Source organism: Ovis canadensis, chromosome 3 (genome assembly GCF_042477335.2).
Source record: "Ovis canadensis isolate MfBH-ARS-UI-01 breed Bighorn chromosome 3, ARS-UI_OviCan_v2, whole genome shotgun sequence".
NCBI classification, from domain to species: Eukaryota; Metazoa; Chordata; class Mammalia; order Artiodactyla; family Bovidae; genus Ovis; species Ovis canadensis.
The window spans coordinates 51,114,867-51,135,806 of NC_091247.1; the positions used below are offsets into that span (position 1 = coordinate 51,114,867).

Genomic DNA, 20,940 nt, shown 5'->3' on the forward strand with positions numbered 1-20,940 from the left:
TTCGCCATAATCTACATTAAATAATTGCATATTAAAAACACTTCTCTCATCTTAATTTTAAGCATCATAATTCTCTATTATTTAAATTGTCCCTAGTGACTGAAAGGAAAACATGCTCTATCAAATTTCACTTGAGTTAATGCAATGCTAATTCTCCCAGACTTGCTGCATTTATTTTATTTCACTCAATGTTCAAATAATATATTAGTTCCTTGAAAGTTGCTAAAGTTTCTTTTCTAAAAATGAGATAAACTGCTGACATTGAATGAACAGCAGTTACATTACTCATTTAAGGAAGAAAAGTGCTCATGTGTTTGAAATCTTTTAAAGTTACAACTACCCCTCTTGGATTTTTTTTTTTTTAATACAATGCTATTATGTGAATTGTAAATACCAAGATATTGTTCTGGGAAAAGGAAAGCTAAGAATGTTGGTAGGAAATTGTGCTTTTCTGGTATGGTAGTGGATTTCCTGTTCTTTTGCATTAATGAAATTTCTTACTTTGATATTATGAGTTTATAAGTAGATAACCCACACTTGCAAAACAGCAGCAGTTTTCAGGTTTTTAAAGTACCTGATTGCTACTGTTATTTTCCTTTAAGGATTCACTATGATCTATGATATTAAATCTTCTTTAAAAAATTGTGTTTTACGTGTCACTTAAGTTGTGAAATTTAACGCATATAATTGAAATGCTGATGGTTGTGCTTTTAAAGTATTTCAAAACACTCTCTCTTTAGTGGATAAGTTTCCAAATTCTCGCCATGGCTTTCAGTGACTTAAATGATTGAGACCTTACTTACTGTGCCAGTTTTACATACTCTGGAGTTAGAAATGCCAAAAAAAAAGAAAAAAATTCAAAGTCACATGTATGTATGAAAGGTATTTATGAAAGATAAAGAGAGTGGAGCCAGGAGTAGGAGTAGAAGGAACGGAGAATGGGTAGTAAGAGCCTCAGACTGTTGCAGCTCTGAAAACATCGTGGCATGGCCAGTGGGGAATTCTGGTGCCACTTTGGAGGAATTATTCATCAAGCAGAAATGATCAGGTCCCAGTCACTGGTTTAACTGCTTGGGGAAAGCATGTCTTTGGCTTGAAAGATGAGGTGGAACCCAAAGCTTCTGCAAGGGACCGTGTCACCTGTTTCTGTCTCATCTTTTCATTTTCTTTATAGATTCTTTCAAATCAGAGACATTTTTATTTTTATAAATTCCAGTTTGTCAATTTTCATTGCCAAATTCAGACTTAAATTGAAGGAAGTAGGGAAAACCACTAGACCATTCAGGTATGACATAAATCAAATCCCTTATGATTATACAGTGGAAGTTACAAATAGATTTAAGGGTCGAGATCTGACAGAGTGCCTGATGAAGTATGGAATAAGGTTCGTGACATTGTACAGGAGACGGGGATCAAGACCATCCCCATAGAAAGGAAATGCAAAAAAGCAAAATGGCTGTCTGGGGAGGCCTTACAAATACCTGTGGAAAGAAGAGAGCTGAAAGCAAAGGAGAAAAGGAAAGATATAAGCATCTGAATGCAGAGTTCCAATGAATAGCAAGAAGAGATATGAAAACCTTCTTCAGCGATCAATGCAAAGAAATGGAGGAAAACAACAGAATGGGAAAGACTAGAGATCTCTTCAAGAAAATTAGAGATACCAAGGGAACATTTCATGCAAAGATGAGCTCGATAAAGGACAGAAATGGTATGGACCTAACAGAAGCAGAAGACATTAAGAAGAGGTGGCAAGAATACACAGAAGAACTGTACAAAAAAGATGTTCACGACCCAGATAATCATGATGATGTGACCACTAATCTAGAGCCAGACATCTTGGAATGTGAAGTCAGGTGGGCCGTAGAAAGCATCAATACGAACAAAGCTAGTGGAGGTGACGGAATTCCAGTAGAGCTGTTTCACATCCTGAAAGATGATGCTGTGAAAGTGCTGCGCTCAATATGCCAGCAAGTTTGGAAAACTCAGCAGTGGCCACAGGACTGGAAAAGGTCAGTTTACATTCCAATTCCAAAGAAAGGCAATGCCAAAAAATGCTCAAACTACTGCACAATTGCACTCATCTCACATTCTAGTAAAGTAATGCTCAAAATTCTCCAAGCCAGACTTCAGCAATACGTGAACCGTGAACTCCCTGATGTTCAAGCTGGTTTTAGAAAACGCAGAGGAACCACAGATCAAATTGCCAACATCCTCTGGATCATGGAAAAAGCAAGAGAGTTCCATAAAAACATCTATTTCTGCTTTATTGACTATGCCAAAGCATTTGACTGTGTGAATCACAATAAACTGGAATATTCTGAAAGAGATGGGAATACCAGACCACCTGACCTGCCTCTTGAGAAATCTGTATGCAGGTCAGGAAGCAACAGTTAGAACTGGACATGGAACAACAGACTGGTTCCCAATAGGAAAAGGAGTACGTCAAGGCTGTATATTATCACCTTGCTTATTTAACTTCTATGCAGAGTACATCATGAGAAATGCTGGACTGGAAGAAACACAAGCTGGAATCAAGATTGCTTGGAAAAATATCAATAACCTCAGATATGCAGATGACACCACCCTTATGGCAGAAAGTGAAGAAGAGCTAAAAAGCCTCTTGATGAAAGTGAAAGTGGAGAGTGAAAAAGTTGGCTTAAAGTGCAACATTCAGAAAACGAAGATCATGGCATCCGGTCCCATCACTTCATGGGAAATAGATGGGGAAACAGTAGAAACTTTGTCAGACTTTATTTTTCTGGGCTCCAAAATCACTGCAGATGGTGACTGCAGCCGTGAAATTGAAAGACGCTTACTCCTTGGAAGAAAAGTTATGACCAACCTAGATAGTATATTCAAAAGCAGAGGCATTACTTTGCCGACTAAGGTCCATCTAGTTAAGGCTATAGTTTTTCCTGTGGTCATGTATGGATGTGAGAGTTGGACTGTGAAGAAGGCTGAGTGCCGAAGAATTGATGCTTTTGAACTGTGGTGTTGGAGAAGACTCTTGAGAGTCCCTTGGACTGCAAGGAGATCCAACCAGTCCATTCTGAAGGAGATCAACCCTGGAATTTCTTTGGAGGGAATGATGCTAAAGCTGAAGCTCCAGTACTTTGGCCACCTCATGGGAAGAGTTGACTCATTGGAAAAAACTCTGATGCTGGGAGAGATTGGGGGCAGGAGGAGAAGGGGATGACCCAGGATGAGACGTCTAGATGGCATCACTGACTCGGTGGACGTGAGTCTGAGTGAACTCCGGGAGATGGTGATGGACAGGGAGGCCTGATGTGCTGCGATTCATGGGGTCACAAAGAGTCGGACACGACTAAGCGACTGAACTGAACTGACTGAATTTTCATTATATTATGGAGCATGATTTTTGTTTTGTGTTTAAGAAATTTTTACTCAACCCAAGGTCACATCAATTTTATCCTCTCTTTTTTTCTAGAATTTTGTAGTTTCCAGCTGTACATTTGAGTTTTTCATTCAGTTTGAGCTAATTTTTGTGTATGGGTGAGGTAGTGGTCAAAGTCATTTATTTATTTATGTTTATATTTATTTGGGCTTCACAGTGGCTCAGTGGTAAAGAATCCACCTGCAATACAGGAATCCCAGAAGATGTGGTTTCAATCCCTGGATCAGGAAGATCCCCTGGAGCAGGGCATGGCCACCCACTCTAGTCTTCTTGCCTAGAGAATCTTAAGAACAGAGGAGTCTGGCAGGATACAATACATAGGGTTGCAAAGATTCAAATACAACTGAAGCGACTTAACATGCACACATTTATTTATTTTGTATATTAATGCCCATTTGTACTACTAGCATATTAAATAGGCTTTCTTAAAAAGGCTATCCTTTGCCATTGAATTACTTTTTCACCTTTGACAAAAATCTTTATCAGTTACGTGTCTATTGTTGCTACTACACTATATTGTATCTTTGTAATAAATCTTGAAATCAGTATGAGTTTTCCAACTTTTTTTTTTCAAATTTGTTTTAGATATTCAAGTTCATTTGTTTTCTGCATAGTTTTTTGAATCAGCTTTTTAAAATAAATATATTTTGCTGGGTTTCAGATTGGGATGGGTTGAATCAATGGATTTACTTAGGGAGAACTGTCATCTTAACATTATTGAGATTTCCAGTCTATGCAAACAGTATTTTTCTCAGTTTATTTAGATATTTTAAAATTTCCAGTCAGTGTTCAACATATAGATCTTGTATGTATTTCATCATATGTATGCTGCTACTGCTACTACTGCTAAGTCGCTTCAGTCATGTCCGACTCTGTGCGACCCCATAAATGGCAGCCCTCCAGGCTCCGCCGTCCCTGGGATTCTCCAGGCAAGAACACTGGAGTGGGTTGCCATTTCCTTCTCCAATGCATGAAAGTGAAAAGTGAAAGTGAAATGGCTCAGTCGTTTCCGACTCTTCGTGATCCCATGGACTGTAGCCCACCAGGTTCCTCCGTCCATGGGATTTTCCAGGCAAGAGTACTGGAGTGGGGTACCATTGCCTTCTCCACATTATATGTATATATAAGTATTATTTCATATTATTTCAAATGATACTTCTAAAAAAATTCAATTTCCAGTTATTCATTGCTATTATATAGTTCTGTGTATGTGTGATTGATTTTATATCCTGTGACTTACTAAACTCATTTATTAGTTCTAGCAGACAACTGTATTTTGTTTGGATAGAGAAAGTTTTATTAATGCCTCTTCATTCTATATTTCTTTCCTTTCTTTTTCTTGCCTTATTGCCCTGTCTAAGATTTCTATTATTATGGTGAATAGGAGTAACATCTGGAGTCATCCTTTCTTGATTTCTGGTGTTAGAGGCAAAGCAGTCAATCTGTTGTCCTAGGCAAAAAAAGGATGAGTTGGTCACCCTAAGTTTTACAACCCAACTCCTCTGTCTCCAAAATCCCACTTTTCACTCCTTTCCCCTACAGGGGAACACTCATTGCTTAACTTCATTTTAATCTCTGTCCTGGCATCTCACCAGAACAATGAATAAGAGGAAGACAAAAGAGGAACTGAGGAAGCCAGCTGGGGAGGCGATTGTTTTACCCCATGAGAGATGTGACATTGGCAGGCCTAGGGTAGTGGGAGCAAAGGGGGAAGAGAAATGGACACATTCGTAATTTATTTTAGATATTAGGCTAACCACTCTTAATGATGGGTGAGATTATGGATTATGAGTCCTTTTCAGTGTTGCCTTTGAACAGTTAAGTGAATTGTGGCATCGTTTAGTGAAATGAGGAAGGTACTGATAGCTCAGCATGTCCTCCACTCAGTGGTAGATATGTGAGAAGAGATTTCAAGTGGACATAGAGTTCCAGTGCTCCAGAAAAGTATAGCTTAGTGTACAGATTTGGGAAGCAGAGACATCCAGGTTCCAGTTAATGTCAAAGGAGTACATGGGATTGCCAGAGGAGAGTGTAAGAAACAGTTGGTGCTGAAGCTTTCCTGGGGGTTTCAAGTCCTTCTGAGAATCTGATGAAAAGCTCAAAACTCTCTTTTTAGAAAAATAGCACATTCTTATATCTATTTATATATTAGTTTCTCAAGGCTTCTGTAACAAAGGAGTCCTAAGAAAACTGGGTGTTTTAAAACAACAGAGATATCTTGGCTCATGGTTCTGGAAGCTAGCAGTCCAAAATCAAGGTGTTAACAGGGCCATGGTCCTTCTGAAATCCATAACAGAAGCTTCTTCCTGGTTTCTTCCTCTCTTGTAGTGGCTGTCAGGCCTGGGCATCCTTTGACTGGCAGTTGCATCACCACAGTCTCTGCCTCAGATGCCATTCGCGCCTCTGCTCTCTGTGTCTCTGCCCTTTTCTTCTAAAGTATTGGATATCAATCTTACTGATTAAGAGCCCACCTTACTCTGATATGACCTCATCTTAGTCAGTTACATCTTCAATAACTCTGTTTTTAATAAGGTCACATGGTGAAGTAGTTTCGACTTCAACATACATTTTTTGTGTGTATGATACATGATTTAACCCATAACAACTTTAGCCCATTGTAAGAACTCAAAAATTGCTTGAAGCCCAACCTCCAAAGATATAGCAAAGGAACTCACCAACGTTTGGAGGATGAGCACAGGAAGAGACCAGGGCAGAGAGAATGAAGATAAACAGAAAGAGCAGAAGGTTGTGTCCTATTTCAAGAAGGCTGGAGAAAAAGAAATCAACACAGAGGTCACGCAGAGTTCTAAAAAGGTTTGCCTGGAAACCAGAAGAGTGTATCTTCTTTCCCAAAGGCAGGTCCACACAGTGCTGCTGCTGATGCTTAATGCTAGTAGTAAGTGCTAACATTTTTGGCTTTTATGAATGTTTGGCACTTTCTCTAAGCACTTTTCATTTACTTACAACAACTTTATTATTATCCCCATATTATAAATGAGGAAACTAGGGAGTTGAAATATTAATAGCTTCTTTATAGTGATAAAACTGGCAGGAGAAAGACATCTCAAACCTTCACAATATTTAAACCAAAACTGTTGGTTCTCCCTGTCTGTACCTCCCCATGCATGCATGCTCAGTTGTGTCCAATTCTTTGCAACCCTATGGCCTGTAGCCTGCCAGAGTCCTCTGTCCATAGGATTTTCCAGGCAAGAATACTGAAGTAGGTCGCCATTTCCTTCTTCAGGGAATCTTCCCAACCCTGGAATTGAACCCGCATCTCCTGTGTCTCCTGCATTGCAGGTGGATTCCATACTGCTTGAGCCATCAGGGAAGCCCTGTACTTCCCCATTCTTCTCCATTTCAGTCATTAAGTAAATCCCCAAATCACTGATTTTTTGTTTTTTAACCAAATTAGCTCAATTCTTCATCTCATTTCATGGATGAAATAGATTCATTTTCCTGATCATCTAGACTAGAATATGTACTCATCTATTTCTCTCACCTTTTTCAAAATTAAATCAGTAACCAAATGTTAATCTCTTGTCTAACCCTGCCAGTGGTTCTGCACTGCCCTTAGGATAATAAAGCTTTGATTGGGCTCCTGTCCACATTTTCAGCCTCATCTCCTAAGATGTTCTTTGTGGCATGCTCTTTCTCCAGCAGTACCATAACCATACTGAACCATGTCCCGTGTCTTCCCACTTCCCTCTGCTCTGTCTATAAAGGCTTTTCCTCTTGGTGACTGGTGACTTCTCTTAGTATTTAAGCACCCAACTCACCGTCACATTCTCTTATGAGACCTTTTATGAAGTCTTGTGTGAATTACCAAAGGCAAAACCAAAGTACGAGGACATGAGCTTTGCCTTTAACATGCATTTAATTTTATTGAGGTCTGAGAATGTGAAAGGGACAGGAAACGGGTAACTTGAATAAAGAAGAGAATGATGCTGACAATAAATGTTACAGAATTTAAAGAAGGAAATAAAGCATCTTGCTAGAGGGCCATTCACTTAAAACCATATTACACTGCCAGTGTAAATCACCCACCTCTCAAAAACAGAGCTTTTGAAGATATGTGGTGAAGAACTTTATGCTGTTCTGCTAATGTCACATTTACCCTCTTGCGTATTTAGCCTCTGTTTTTAGTCTGCTCTTTTCAGTAAGCCTCATTAGCTCCTGGGTTATTTATATAGTTCTTATCTACCCTTAAGCATTATTTTTTGAGTGCTTCAGTTCAGTTCAGTTCAGTCTCTCAGTCTTGTCCGACTCTTTGCAACCCCATGAATGGCAGCACGCCAGGCCTCCCTGTCCATCACCAACTCCCAATTCACTCAGACTCACGTCCATCAAGTCAGTGATGCCATCCAGTTATCTCATCCTCTGTTGTCCCCTTCTCCTCCTACCCCCAATCCCTCCCAGCATCAGAGTCTTTTCCCATGAGTCAACTCTTCACATGAGGTGGCCAAAGTACTGGAGTTTCAGCTTTAGCATCATTCCTTCCAAAGAAATCCTTACCTTAAAAATAATGCCTTCAATTATATAACCAAAGCAGATGACAACAGATTACATTATGAAGTTTACTTTTTGTTCACTTTTATATTATTATTTTTTCATAAGTTGACATTACTTAAGGTGGAGTGTAAATATCACATTTAGCATATTTGATGATTTTCTTAAATGGTTATTGTGAGTTTTTTCTAAAAGACTGTTAATTATGTCATTTTAGATAAAACGAAGGGCCCCTAAACCCTAGAATCTTGAAAATTTTATTGCCTTTATGGCCCAGTTTCTCTTTTAGGCAAGTTATATAAAATATATATTGTTTGTTTTCTTTTTAGATTTTGCTAACAGCTTCCCTGCAGATTTTGCATCACATCCTTGTAAATGCAGAGACAGATAAAGATAGGTTATAATTGCATTTCAAGCAAACTCAATAAGCAGACCACTGTGCTGTGCTGTGCTGTGCTTAGTCACTCAGTCGTGTCCCACTCTTTGCGACCCCATGGACTGTAGCCCACAAAGCTTCTCTGTCCATGGGGTTTCTCCAGGCAAGAATATTGGAGTGGGTTGCCATTCCCTTTTCCAGGGGATCTTTCTGACCCAGGAATAAAACTGGGGTCTCCTGCATTGCAGAAGGATTCAAACAAAACAAAATAAAAAGTAAGTAGTATTTTGGCCCCATTTATTATTTGTTCTCTGTCTTTAAAATGTCACAGAAGTCCATCCTCTGTGTTCTGTGACTCACTGTATGTACTGTAGTTACATCAATACATACAATCTTTATAATTATTTACTTAATTACTTCCTTCTCTGTCTCCTCATAACATCTTCATAACTCCTAGCATATAGAGACCACTTGCATTTTTGTACGTCCTTAGCACTGTACTCAGGAATATCACTCACCTGACTGAATGAATGCCAGGAGTTCTCCCTACCTTGTGAATATCATAACTACTTGAGTATCTACATGTGAGTTAAGAACATCAGAAAAAGTAACAGCTTCCTTTGATATTTGAAGAACTGCAAATGAAAAATAAAATGTTCCCAAAACTAAAATGGAATTCAGTTGGAAAATGATGAAAATGCCATACAATTTTTCAAGGGTCATTTATTGTTTAGAACAACAAAGGCTGATGTTGTTAGCCCATGGTTGTTTTATTATATTCTTTCTTACCTATGTAATGCCCAACTTCTGTGAAATCTCTGGGAAATTTGATTCATACATTACCATGCACAATTTCCCTTTCTTCACCACATCTGGAATTTTCATCCCAATTCGCGTGTAGCACACAAACAAGGTTTATTTTTGAATACGGCTGTTAGTTACCAGGAAACACAATGGAAGTAGCAAGCATAGACCCATACATGACAGATGGAAGCTGCAGCTTTCCCACTTGGCTGAAATCCTTATCTTTGGAAAGTCTTTCTACTCATTCTCAATAGTTGAAAACATAGGGAATCCTTTAGTCCTGGCTTCCCTGGATTTAAAGTGTTGTGTTCAATTTAAATTTGCCACAGTGGTGAAGAATCCACCTGTAGGCGGCACAAAAGACTCGGTTTCAATCCCTGGGTTGGGAAGGGAATGGCTACCCATTCTCATATTCTTGCCTGGGAAATCCCATGGACAGAGGAGCCTGGCCAGCTACAGGCCATGGGGCCACAAACAGTTGGACCCAACTGAGCAACTGAACACACACACATACACACACTCAATTAAGTTGTTAATTGTTCACATAATTTATTATAAAGGAAAGGGGGAGAAAGGAAATGTCTGAAATTCACCATATCTGTTGTGAAACATTTCAGAAAAGTTTACATTCATTTCTGTTTTAACTTCATTTTCTCTCAAGTTCTTCAAAATGAGATGACTTATACTGGGAAATAAGAGGCTTCCCAGATGGCTCTGTGGGTAGAGAATCTGCTTGCAATGCAGGAGACCTGGGTTTGGCCACTAGGTTGAGATCCCCTGGAGGAGGGCATGGCTTTTCACTGGAGAATTCCATAGACAGAGGAGCCTGGTGGCCTACAGTTCACAGGGTTACAAAGAATTAGACATGACTGAAGTGACTGATCATGAGCACGAGCATACTGGGAAATATTGCTTAGCTGCACAGCTCCAGTTTAAACACTGAACCTCTGCTCTCTACTCAGTATTTATTTTCCCAGTATCAGTTGAAATATTATATGAGGATGGAGTTTTGCAAATGGCAATTCCACAGAAAACTGTTAACAGTATTGTTATCTTTCATGTATTTCCTAGAATGGTTGGTTTTATTTCAATTAATATGTTTATATCTTCATAGGGTTTCATAATATTAATATAACATGAGCAAAATAAATATCATAGAAATGACATAAAAACTGAAAACTGAACCTTTTAAGGATACTGCAAACTTTTCTTCAGTTTGTCACATTAAGAGGAAAATCAAAACACAAATATAAGCTGGGGTGAACTGTTAACTCCCCTATTAAATTGCAAGTGACTCAGTGGTAAAGAATCAGCCTGCCAGTATAGGAGATGCAAGAGACGTGGGTTCAATCCCTGGATCAGGATGATCCCCTGGAGAAGGAAAAGGCAACCCACTCCAGTATTCTTGCCTGGAAAATTACATGGACAGAGGAGCCTTGTGGGCTTCAGTCCATGTGGTTGCAAAGATCTGTACATGACTGAGAACAGCACACACACACACACACACACACACACACACACACACACAGAGGATAAAATACATTCATTCATTCATTCAGCTATTATGCTTTAATTGCTTTTAGATGCTGAACACTTAAATGATCAGGAAAAAACAAAGTTATCTTGAGTGCATAAAACCAGTTGAACGGAGAACTTCCCTAGTGATTGAGTGGCTAAGATTTCATGCTTCCAATACAGGGGGCCCAGGTTTGATCCCTGGTCAGGGAAGTAGATCCTGCATGCCACAGTGAAGATCCCATATGCTGCCTGCTGCAGTGAAGACTGAAGATCCCATGTGCTGCAACTAAGATGTGGTGCAGTCAAATAAATAAATAATAAATAGTTAAAATAACAACAACAAAAATTAGTTGAACAGGAGATATATGAAAATTAAAGAATAAAGGAAAGCATAAGATACATTCTATATTGTGTACCAAATGTTGAGGAAAAAAGCAATATATGTCATCTTCCTGAAAAAAGTGAATTATGAATTCAGTTTTTGTTTTTTGTTTTTTGTTTTTTTTTTTTAAATATGGAACGCTTCACGAATTTGCGTGTCATCCTTGCGCAGGGGCCATGCTAATCTTCTCTGTATCGTTCCAATTTTAGTATATGTGCTGCCGAAGCGAGCACTGAATTCAGTTTTTGAAATAAGTAAGGGATATGATGGACATGGGAAATAGATGGAGAAACAGTAGAAGGAGTGTCAGACTTTATTTTTTTGGGCTCCAAAATCACTGCAGATGGTGATTGCAGCCATGAAATTAAAAGACGCTTCCTCCTTGGAAGAAAAGTTATGACCAACTTAGATAGTATATTCAAAAGCAGAGACATTACTTTGCCGACTAAGGTCCATCTAGTCAAGGCTATGGTTTTTCCAGTAGTCATGTATGGATGTGAGAGTTGGACTGTCAAGAAAGCTGAGTGCCGAAGAATTGACGCTTTTGAAGTGTGGTGTTGGAGAAGACTCTTGAGAGTCCCTTGGACTGCAAGGAGATCCAACCAGTCCATTCTGAAGGAGATCAGCCCTGGAATTTCTTTGGAGGGAATGATGCTAAAGCTGAAACTCCAGTACTTTGGCCACCTCATGGGAAGAGTTGACTCATTGGAAAAGACTCTGATGCTGGGAGGGATGGGCGCAGGAGAAGAAGGGGACGACAGAGGATGAGATGGCTGGATGGCATCACTGACTCGATGGACGTGAGTCTGAGTGAACTCCAGGAGCTGGTGAATGACAAGGAGGCTTGGCGTGCTGCGATTCATGGGGTCGCAAAGAGTCGGACACGACTAAGCGACCGAACTGAACTGAACTGATGATGAACAGATAGGAAATCAGTGGATTTGTTCTGTACAGAAATTATAGAACAAAAGCCTAGTTTGAGCATTGTTTAATTGGTATTTTTTCCACATCTACCACATTGGAGAGTGTATTGAATTGATATCTACTATACTTTGAAGTCTAGAGCTGTTTTTCAGCTTTATATGTATTTTGCAAACTAAAACTTAAGAAAAATACAGCAAAGGTTTACTAAAATCTTAAAATAAAGTACTTTTCTTTACCTTTTTCCAGTTATTATTTTGTTTATAATTTATTCTGCATAAAAGAATAGGATGCTTTTGCTAGAGTAACTGCTCAGATACTACACTTCAAAACAAATTATCTGCCTGTCCTTTGGTAGCTTTATTTCTTAAACTTGCAATTACACTAATGAAAAGTCTTTTGTCAATTACCTGGGTATTGATATTTGACTCCCGCATTTCTTCATGATCTGTGATTAATTTTTTAAAATTCCATCTTTAGGAAACTAATATTATACTGATTAATTTCCTACATGTAATAGAAATTCAGTGCTTTTTGTTCTTCCCAAAGTTATTTCAATGGAACTCACTATAATTTTTGCTGCTAATGTAGTTTAGTGGACAATTTTTTATTAATTGGAAACCCTTCTTCATTTAGGATAAATGAATTTAAGCCTAATAAGTACTTCATCCCAATATGCAAATATAAACATTTACATTTAGTACCAGCATCTCATAGTATGGGCCTTTCTGTTGGCTTAGACAGTAAAAAGTAAGTAAGTGGGAGTCACTCAGTCGTGCCTGACTCTTTGCAACCCCATGGGCTGCAGCCCTCCAGGCTCCTCTGTCCATGAGATTTTCCAGGCAAGGATACTGGAGTGGGTTGCCATTTGTTTCTCCAGGGGATCTTCCAACCCAGGGATCGAACCTGGGTCTCCTGCACTGCAGGCAGATTCTTTACCAACTGAGCTACAAGGAAGCCCATGGTGGTAAAACGGCTTCCTGCAATCAGGAGCCCCGGGTTTGCTCTCTGGGCTGAGAAGATCCCCTGGAGAAAGGAATAACTACCCACTCCAGTATTCTTACCTGGAGAATTCTATGGACAGAGGAACCTGGCAGGCTGCAGTCCCTGGGATCTTAAAGGGTTGGACACAACTGAGAGACTAATATTTTCATTTCACTTCTCATAGTATAGCACTGTGTTAACCACCTTTATCTATTCGAGTGGAATTCATGTTAAATGGTATAAAGTACATAATAACACAGGAGTCATTCTCCACACTTCTTCTCCCTTTACCCTAGTAAATGTCTAGTTTGCTCCCAAGTCTGGCTCAGGTTGCCTCTTAATATCCCTCAACTCATTATGCTTTTGTCCATTCTCCCACCTCCTGGCCAAAATCAGTTTCCTCACTTGTCACTGCAGTGTCTCCTCACACCGCTGCCCACCCGTACGTGGATCCCTGCAGTCTCTTCTCTAGTCTGTAGAGGGCTCTTTCCAGGGCATATTCCTTGTTAACTTGGGCTTCCAATTTAAAACATGTCAGGGGGCTCTCTGTATTTTTAGAATAAAGGCAGAACTCTTGAGTGTGGCCTGTAACGCCGTATGTGGCTCATCTCCTCCCAGCTCCTTAGGACACACTTCATACCCTCCCTCTCCGCTTTGCCCACCACCTTCCCTGATCAGATTGCAATCATACTCATCTTCAATCCTTTGACCTCCATAAGCTCTTTCATGTAATATGCTGGTCTTTGTCCTGATCTTTGTCCTTTTTCTCCTAATGTTTTTATATATTTATGTTTATTGACCTTTTGATGCAGCATTTGGGATCTTAGCTCCCCCACCAAGGATTGAACCTGTGTCCCCCCTGCAATGGAAGTGTGGAGTCTTCACAGCTGGACCACCAGGGAAGTCCTCTCATGCTTTAGATGTCAGTAAAAAAATAATTTCTTCAGAGATGACTTTCTTGATGACCCTCATCAGATTCTCCCACTAAAGAATCAGAGCAGGGTGCTTTGTCCTCACTGAAATGTTTTATTAGTCAGAGCTTGAGCCATGACTGTTGATTATTTTATTGCTGAGTATGGGCCTCACTGGTGGCTCAGGGATAAAGAATCCACCTGCCAAAGGAGATGTGGGTTTGATCCCTAGATCGGGAAGATCTCGTGGAGAAGGAAATGGCAACCCACTCCGGTATTCTTGCTAGAAAATCCCATGGACAGAGAAACTTGGTGGACTGTAGTTCATGGGTCACAAAAGAGAGTTGGACATGACTTAGCGACTAAACAACAACATAGGATCTAATAAGAAGAAGAATAGGCAGTCCATAAAAATTTATTAAGTCTGTGATCAATAAAAACACTTTACATTTTAAATCTTATGAATATGAGCTATTTAAAAGACAGAACCAACCCATCTCATGGAGTTTATGATAGAGTATCTCTTATAATCAGAGGAAAAGGGATAGAAGCTTAAATGTTCATAGATTATGGATGGGGTCAAACTCCTATTCAATTGTAACTCTAAATAATTTTAAAATATTTAACCACAGATTAGTCATGTTTCCTTGGGATATTGTTGTATATGATATTGTTAGTTATAGGAAATGACATGGGAAATTAAGTTGTTTATCATTTTTAAGTCCCCTTTCCCATCCCCACCTCCCAAATACCATCAGGTGCTCTGGGTAGATAACAACCCTAAGATCTGGTTCTATATTTAGTCTTAGTTAGAGAGACTGAAGAAGTTTGTTTACTCCTGAAGATTAAACATAAAGACCTTTTACGAAGCCGAAAATAGTGCTAAATCCAGGGAGCTGTGTCTCTTTTGGAAAGAAGATCGAAACCACACTTTAAAGAGGGAAACGAAATGAGATAAGATCTTGAAAACGTTTGTAGGGAGAAATGAAAACAGGCAGAGTCCAGTTTTTATCTTTTCAAGTAAGCTGCCATGCTTTAACTTCTGAGCATCTGAGAGCCCAAATCAGATCTCCTCTGGAGCCTGGTTTTGATGCTGATAAATGTTGTTTTCGCAACTTACTGTTGCCAGATATGGTTTCTGTGAATTACCCAGAGGACAAATACAGTCCTCCTTTTTTTTTTTTTTCTAATTTATTTTGAAATTTTCACGCCTCAAGCATGGGTCACCCTAGTTGGGAATAACTTTTAGTAACTATATGAGCCAGTAGATGAATGCATCCATGGCTACTTTGGGGTTATATAGTGTTTTTTAAGAGTGCCACAATGAGTCTGAGGATTAGACATCAGTTTGAGGACATGGCTAACCATGTTGTATCTTTCCAGATTGCTTTTGAAGGAACAGGCCTGCTGTCCCAATGCTTGTGAGTCTGCAAACTATTCAGTAGTAATAATGCTCCTGTTTTCTCCAAACTTAGCCTAGTTTGGTCAAATACCTGGCATTGTCTTTTGAACTCATATAAAGTGAAAATGGGCTTTCTGGGTGGTGCTAGTGGTAAAGAACCTGCCAGCCAATGCAGGAGACATAAGAAACTTGGGTTCAATCCCTGGATTGGGAAGATTCCCTGAAGGAGGGCATGACAACCCACTCCAGTATTCTTGCCTGAAGAATCTTATAAACAGAGGAGCCTATTGGGCTACAGTCCATAGTCACAAAGAGTTGGACACAACTTAAGTGACTTAGCACAAAGTAAAAATCAGACTGAAGGATCTTGAGCAAGATATGTTAAAAATAAAGGATATTCCACAGGATCAAGTGAGACTGGGCTTGTATTATACATTCTTTAGCTATTGTAGATGCCTAATAATCATTATGATATGCTGAGATGCTTCATGACCAATGTACACCTTCCAAATCATCAAAAAACTTCACCATTTAAAAAAATTATTACTATTAAATGTATTTTGGCTTTAAATTCCTTGACCTTTGTTAATCCCTGTGTCTCGTATTTATATATTTCATTAAATATGTTCTACTATCCTTGGATTTCTTGATTGTTATTTGACCTCATGTTTTAATAGGTAGCCTAGTAGGATAGTTATGAGCTTGGGTGTTTGGGGTCAAAACTCAAAAAGTTGAATCCCTGCTCTGCCACTTGCTTAGCCAGTTGCTAAGATAGTACTTTATTGGCTTAGCCAATACTTAACTGCTCTGTGCTTACAGAGGAATGATCTGTGCTTATCTCTTTAAATGAGTTAATACACACAAAACACTGATAACAGTGTTAATATCTTAGTAAGAGCAAATATACCGATATTATAATCATCATTCATTACTGTATAACATTCTTATTGTTTTTATTAGAATGCCTACTATATGCAGACCATTTTACTGGGAAGGGGTGATAGTGACTAACCTGCAGAATTAGCTTTTACCCTCCAAGAGCAAGAATCCAGTGGGCAGAGACAGATTTGAAGCAAGTAAACAAAAATAAGGTGATATCTAAAGTAAATACAATGAATAAGGTACTATGGTTTTGGATAAGATGAGAGAACTATTTCAGAGAGGATGGCCAAGGATGGCCAGGTTGAGTTGTGTATGTCATTTCTAGATTGAAAGAAAGCTGATTATGGTAAGAAGAGGGACAGAGTTGCTTTTCAGGCAGAAAAAAAGACTGAGGACTAAGAGTCTTAAGGAGGAAGGCCTTTGCTGGGCTCTAGTAAATGAAATCGGGCTATTATAGCTGGAATTAGAGAGAGCAAGATGGAAAGAAACGAAGTGAGGTGGAAGGAGGCAACAGGAGCCGAATCATGGAGTCAGCAAGCCTTCAGTAAGCTTGCTGAACTCAGCAAGAGTTCAGCCTTAAGTTCAACAGACGGTATTACAGTCATCACTGAGGCTTTTAAATTCTAGAAGATTATTGCCTGCCATGTTGAAAAGTGGATTGGGAGTGAAATGGTGAAGCACCAATTGGAGTTTTTGAATGGTCTTAGTGAGAGAGGAAATGGTTCAAAATGTTGGCAGTGGTGATTAAGAGAAGCCTGCTATATATGGAACATGGAAGTAAAGAGGGGAAAGACAAATGAAAGATGTTTCCCATTTATCTGGCTTGAGTAGCCAGGGAGATAGTTGTGCCATTACTGAAAAAAGACAAGGTGTGGATTAAACTTGAGCAGTAGGGGAGAGGATGGAATAGAGAACTCAGTTTGGGATTAAGATTAAGATTCTGACAAAAATAATGTTATAAAAGTATAATTGGAAGTAAAAATTTGAAATTATAGACAAGGTAAGGGATGGAGTTAGAAACTTAGGAGATATGATGCAGATGATATTAAGAGCCTTAGGGATGGCCAGGTTGATCTACAAAAGAAATGTAGAGAAAAAAATGAGGATGCTAGGAACTTACTCCCAAGTGTCTCTAGCATTTAGAGGAAGATACAAATATCCATTTCTCATTACCTTGGGTACGTGAAATGAAAGTGCCAGTCACTCATTCATGCCTGACTCTTTGTGACCTCATGGACTGTAGCCTTTCTCTGTCCATGGAATTCTCCAGGCAAGGATTCTAGAGTGGATAGCTATTTCCTTCTCCAGGGGATCTTCCTGACCAGGAATTGAACCTGGGTCTCCCACATTATAGGCAGATTCTTTACCATTTGAGAATAATTGCATTGTCAGTTTGCAATCCTATAAATATCAGTATATTGCTAGACAATGTAGTGACGCTGTATAGTATGTGATATTGTGACATTATGCTAACATGGAAGAACTATAAATGCTATTTCCTCTCTTTTTCATTGCTTTGAATCTATCCTAGACACATATACAAAAGTGACATATGTCATAGTAAATACAATAATTAGATGTTAGAAACATCAGTTTGTATGTTACTCTGAATATTAGTACTTCCCACTATAAAGGAAAAAGGAAAAATAACTTGGTAATTAGTTGAGACATTCAGATTCTACAGGTGACCACTTACATGGTATATTTTTTCTTTCATAAGTACTATTTTGAGAAATAAAGCACTGAAAACTAAGGGACATTCATGTCCATAGGAAAACTTCATAATACCCAGACAAAATTACCTGAGTGCAAGAAGAGAAAGGATGTACTGGATCCGAAACATGAGTCTGAATTTTGTCAGAGATGATGTAGTGAGAGTATTTGTCATTTCTTATGACTTAAACCCCTCACAGTCCTGGTAATTGGAGTAGGAGGGCATTACAGGGATCTTAAGACAACGGACGTTTGGTCTCAACCAAACTAAGTATTGAAGGCCTCCTGGAGCATCTGGGGCCATCATCGTCTTTCTACGCAGGTGTCTTCTGGGACTGAACAAAGAGTCAAGGTCTCCCTTACTGTCAGAAATCGTAATACCAAGGAACAGGAAAATAGGCATGTGTGTGCACTTCTGTGAGAGGTGTATTAGACTAATTCAGCTTCTTCCATTGCCTTTCAGTGATGGCTCTGTGTATAGACTTCTTTTTGATTTCACAAGTATGATCACCTTTAAACACAATCATAAAGGAAAGAGAATAGAGGCGTAATGGGACAAGCTTTGAGTTGGGCTTAAAGAGTGGCATAATTCAATGAAAGGAGGTAATCTGATCATATCCAGACTCAGGAAGACAATGAGGAGTCATTAAATTGATTTCAGAGACACTGTTCACTTTATTAAATATATTCAGGCTTATGGCATAAAGCCACATGGAGTTTTTCAAGGAAATTATTATTTTTGAGTATCAAAGAATGTCTGAAGTTCAGGCTGCTCTGGTAGCTTTAAAATATTTAGCCAAAACAAAATTATCCACATGACAAATAGATTTTTAATTGTTTTAAAAGGCAAATAATCAGGATGTTTTGTTGAATACTAGAAAATCAGGAAGGAGTCAGTCAGGAGATTAGCAAGCATAGGAATGTGGGGAACCATTTCTTTGATACCAAATTATTTTTGTTGTTCAGCAACTCAGTCTTGTCTGACTCTTTGTGACACCATGGGCTGCAGCATATCAGATCTCCCTGTCCTTCACTGTCTCCTGCAGTTTGCTCAAACTCTTGTCCATTGAGTTGATGGTGCCATCCAACCATCTCATCCTCTGTCACCCTCTTTTCCTCCTACCTTGATATTTCCTAGCATCAGGGTCTTTTCTAAGGAATCAGCTCTTCTTATCAGGTGGGCAGATATTGGAGCTTCAGCTTCATCATCCATCCTTCCAATGAATATTCAGGGTTAATTTCCTTTAGGATTGACTGGTTTGATCTCCCTGTTGTCCAAGGAGCTCTCAAGAGTTTTTTCCAGCACCACAGTTTGAAAGCATCGATATGTAAATGTTCAGCCTTCTTTATACCAAAATGCAAACTAGCAAACCTTTAATATAAGAAGCGGTAAACTTGCACATGGATGATGACCAAGGAGCATCCCTGGTCGAATGCCCTACCATGTACCTGAAGAAACAGCTAGAATTAGAATTGGTATTGCAATCAGCAATCACATAGATACTCTTGCTATAGAAGCAACTGTTTACACCCCAAAGGGAATTTTTTTCTATGTTGTTACTATTGTTTAGTTGCTAAGTCATGTCCAACTATTTTTTGCAACCCTATAGACTATAGCCCACCAGGTTCCTCTGTCCATGGAATTCCCCAGGAAAAAATATTAGAGTGCATTGTCATCTCCTTCTCCAGGGGATCTCTCAGCCAGGAGACTGAGCCCGCAGTTTCTGCATTGGCTGCTGGGTTCTTTACCAGTGAGCCACTAGGTAGTCCCATATTGTTCCTTATCCTTGGGGGAATAATTGTATGATTTTTTTTTTGAGTCTTATCTTTTAACAAGAGAAATAAAACTTTATAGAAGCAAAGGAATTAGACAGAGAGAAAGTGTCTTCGTACTGTTTTCTATACTGGCTATACCAATTTATATTCCCACCAACAGTGCAGGAGAGTTCCCATTCCTCCATATCTTCCTAATTCTTGTGTGTTGTCTTTTTTGATAACAGCCATTCTGACAGGTGTGAAGTGATAGCTCACTGTGGTTTTTATTTGTATTTCCCTGATGATTAATGATGTTGAGCATCTTTTGAGTGGTGATGTGCCTGTGGCCATCTGCATATACTCTTTGGAAAAGTGTCTTCAAAAACAGACAAAAATGTTATAGAAAAAGATCAGACTTGTGGTTACCAGAGGTAGGGTATGGGCAGGGGAATTGGATAAAGATGGTCAAAAGGTACAAAATTCCAATTATAAAATGTAAATAAGTATCAGGGATAACATAAACCATGATAAATAAAATTAACACTACCTTATGTTGTATATGGAATTTGTTAAGAGAGTAAATCCTAAGAGTTCTCATCACATGGCAAAAGCTTTTTGTCTGTTTTTTTAATTTTGAATATGTATGAGATGATGGATGTTCATTCAGGTTATTTTGGTAAACATTTCATAAAGTATGTAAGTCGAATAATTATGCTGTACATCTTAAACTTACATAGTGTTGTATGTCAATTATATCTCAATAAAAATGGAATGAAATAAACTTTACATAAACTTTAGGAAAGGAACAACAGGATCTGTAATGAGTGACAATGATGACCACACTGTCATGCAGTTATGAAAAAGGCATTGCATTGTGAACACAAACAATTCTATGCAAGATATCTAAAATCAGAGTTGAATTCGCATTAGTCTACTGTTTTATTTTCTGAAGACAAAGTCACATTTTTATCTGGTCTGTGAAAAATCTATTATGTTCCTGAATCGTCAAAAATATATATTTTGTTTATCCTATTATTTATTTGATCACTTGTCCTAAGTAATTACTTTTTATAGTATGATATATAAAGTTATAGATATATAATATATATTAAGTTCTATACATTGTTACATTAGAATAACTTAAATATGAAGTTAAAGGCAAGCTATGAAAGTTAATCACCACCTGCATCTGTTCTTTTTATTAAAGATCTTGTGCATTTGATAATTTTTCCTTCAAGTTGTTATATTAAAATAGGTCTTTTATTTTTGGCATTTCATTTCTATACGAAAGACATTTTCAACAGATTGCCAAATGCTGTCTTTGCCAACTAGATACAGGCATTATGATTACTGTGGTATTTTGTTTTT

At 38.6% G+C, this 20,940-nt stretch overlaps 1 protein-coding gene and 1 non-coding gene across 2 annotated transcripts in view; one reads left to right on the plus strand and one right to left on the minus strand.

The window, feature by feature from the left end:
• CTNNA2 (catenin alpha 2) overlaps positions 1-20,940 on the plus strand; it is a 1,386,686-nt gene that overhangs the window by 395,964 nt on the left and 969,782 nt on the right. The gene's annotated exons all lie outside the window — the stretch shown is intronic.
• On the minus strand, positions 11,131-11,237 carry LOC138438380 (U6 spliceosomal RNA). The gene has a single exon (XR_011256319.1). It is a non-coding gene; the product is annotated as a U6 spliceosomal RNA (small nuclear RNA).